The 2,985-nt window shown below is 44.2% G+C and overlaps 1 long non-coding RNA gene across 1 annotated transcript; it reads right to left on the bottom strand.

Moving 5' to 3' along the window:
- Positions 1-2,198: 2,198 nt before the first annotated feature.
- Positions 2,199-2,733, bottom strand: LOC112954143. The gene is made up of 2 exons (XR_003250664.1): positions 2,367-2,733; positions 2,199-2,266 (listed from the first exon to the last, which is right to left on the bottom strand). It is a non-coding gene; the product is annotated as an uncharacterized LOC112954143 (long non-coding RNA).
- Positions 2,734-2,985: the final 252 nt, after the last annotated feature.

Here is a 2,985-nt window from a genome sequence, read left to right as displayed (position 1 = left end):
GCATCTGGGGTTGGGGTGTTCAGTGAGCTGRCTGATGTCATTTGTAAGTCCCATTTTTATCATCTTTGAAAGGTCATGGAGAMTGGGGGAGGTCCTCCCTGACTGCAGAAAGTCAATGTTGAAATGCAGAAAACCTATCTCCAAGAACAGCATGAAGGCCAATCCAAGTTGCTACAGCCTGGTGAGCTTCACTTTAGTTCCTGACAAAATAGCAAAGCAAGTCCCTTGGATTACTCAAGGGTAAGTCCCCAAAGGGATTTACCCTTGGTAAATCATACCAACACAGCCTGATTGCCTGCTTAAATCTATGGATGTGGGGAGAACAGAGCATAGCAGCCTTCCCACATGGTCTCCCACAGCATCCTTGTAGCCAAGTTAGATGGGTGACATTACAGTCCAGATGCACAGACAATTAGATCACTGAAAGAATTGGCTGGATCATTGTGATTAATGGTTCATACTCCATCTGGAAGCTGGTTACAAGTGGAGTTCCTCAAAAGTCTTATCTTGAGACCTGTCCTGTTTAGTATCATCTCCTGCAGGAGAAGATGGAGCGCACTCTGGCCCAGCTTGTAGACAACATCAAATCAAGCTGCATCATCAATACACTCCAGGGCATGGCTGCCATTCAGAGGAATACAGACAGGCCACAAATGGGTCAACAYAAATGTCATTGAAACTCAGCAAGTTCTGTGCTTGCAGGCCAATGCCCTGCATTGGTCCAGGACAGAGACTAGTGGGCTAGGGAACAGCTCCAGGTCTGAGAAAGACCTGGACATTCAGGTGGCCAACAGGCCAAACATGAGCCAACAGCAAGCCCCAGTAGAGATGAAGACTAACAGCATCYCGCAGTGTATCTACAGAAGTGTAGACTTGGGGAAGTCTCTTTCATACTACATTCAACAAACCTCAGGTGGAATAGCTTTCATGCTCCCAACACAAGAAAAAATGTGATAAATTTCAAGTTTAGGGGAGGGCCACCAAGACAGTCCAGCTTGTGTAGCCTGGAAAAGGGAAGCCTCGTAGCAGCCTTCCAGTACCTGCAAGGAGATTGTCTATAAAGTGGTACTGGGCTTTGTACTGAACTGCTGAGTGAGTGTGGTCCTAAATTGAATCACAGCTAGGTCTAAATCCTGTTGGGGAGTTAAAAAAAAGATTAAAAGGCACTGAAACAGGTTGCCTCCATCATTGCAGGTTTTCAAGACCCACCTGGAAAGAGCCCTGAGCAACCTGGTCTGATCGACCATGCTTTGAGCAGGAGGTTGGACTAGAGACCTAYAGAGGTTCCTTCTAGCTTGAATGACTCTGTGATTCTAACCAAACAAGAGTTCCTCATTAAAGAAAAATCTCAACTCTCAGAAACTTTTTCAGAGACTTCATTTAAATGTGTATCAAAAATTTAATAGCAAGCTCATTGCCATTTCAGGAAAAGCATTCAGGCAGGTTTTACAGGAATTATTGCTACTGTATTTTTCATGATCCCTGCGGTTACTCTATTAATCTGGAATTAGAAGGAAATAATGAATGCAATTTAAAATCCAAATATTTAAAAGTTAAATCACAGAGTTGCACCTGTTTGGGTATATATATTTATTATATATACACACACACATATTTATATTTTTATCAGAATAATGAGTGTGTTTATCCAAATAAATAAGCAAAAAATGTTTTTTCTTATGAAAAAAGTGTAATTGTGAATTAGAAAATAAGAGCACTTTATTACTGTATTATTTAATTACTTAATTTAATCATTATGTTTATTAAAATAAACATTGAATATACTTTTTAATCTGACTTTTTATTTTGTTTTTAAGAATTTCTAATTTCTAAGAATTGGCGAGTCTAAGAATTTGGGCAATGGGGAGACTTGTATCTCAAATTTACCTTTCCTAGTCCTCAGGTGAAGAGGGCAGAGTTGTTATGTTTTTTTTTTTTTTTTTTTTCTTGCAGAACTTTTGTCTATATTATGGTCTAAGTGATCTAACTATAGGCATTTTAGCAGAACGTTCAAAGCTAACAAGGAAAGGAGGCAGGAAAGGAACCTGCCTCTAGAAAGGAAAGTGCCGTGTCTGTGTGCACGGTGCTGCTGCTGCCGGTTCCCTAACCAGCGTGGGACGGTGCAGGGCGGCTGCTGGGACACCCGAGGTGCCTTAGCAAATGCTCGCTCAGCTCGGCTGCCCGCTCCTCACCGCCAACAGCTTCATCTGTGTGACACAACTCTTGAAAAACACACGTTTTCTGTGAAGAGAGAGACTCATTTGCCCTGGAAGGGAAAAACAGAAGAACAGAATTACTCCTGTGAATGTTGACTATAGCAAAGCAACAATACTGACATGAGTAACTGTTGCCCTGTTGCACCGTACCTGATAGCCCCAGGAAACCCGGGCTTCAAGTACCAACCTTTTTAAGCATCAGAAACGCAGGGGACAACACAGTCTGTATCTTTCGCTGCATTTTTACCACACAGAAGGCCATCCATAAGTGACGTCTAGTCCTGGCACTACTGACAGGACACTTTGGCATGCACGGTCAGTCTGTGTCCTCCACCGACGTCTCAAACCTGCAGATTTTTCTTTATGGGTCCAGTCTGACCTGCAGCACTGGCCCCTCGCTCCTTCTCAGGCACTGCCCCGGGAGGTTCAGGTGAACACTGGATTTTAGGTAATTTCCTGTCGGCAACAGAGACAAGAAATGACCTGAAAGCTCTGGAAAACCCCTTGAGCACAGCTGTGAATTGAAAAGGAAAAAAAAAAAAAAAAAGGGCAGCAGAGCCACCGCCACCATCCTGGGGTCAGCAGGAGGACAGGCAGCGGGTCCCGCGTCCTGCAAGGAGGGCCTGGGGAGGAAACAGCAGTGGGAGCCGGACTGCAGAGATCAGAAGGAAGAGAAAGAGACAGGAGAGACGGTAAAAGACAGAAGGAAGACGGGAAAGGAAGGAAGAGGCAGGGAGAGAGGAGGGGAGGAGGAAGAGGAAGGCGGAAG

Source organism: Nothoprocta perdicaria, unplaced genomic scaffold (assembly GCF_003342845.1).
Source record: "Nothoprocta perdicaria isolate Ctin4 unplaced genomic scaffold, notPer1 scaffold_109, whole genome shotgun sequence".
NCBI classification, from domain to species: Eukaryota; Metazoa; Chordata; class Aves; order Tinamiformes; family Tinamidae; genus Nothoprocta; species Nothoprocta perdicaria.
This window is presented reverse-complemented; position numbering and strand designations above follow the sequence as displayed.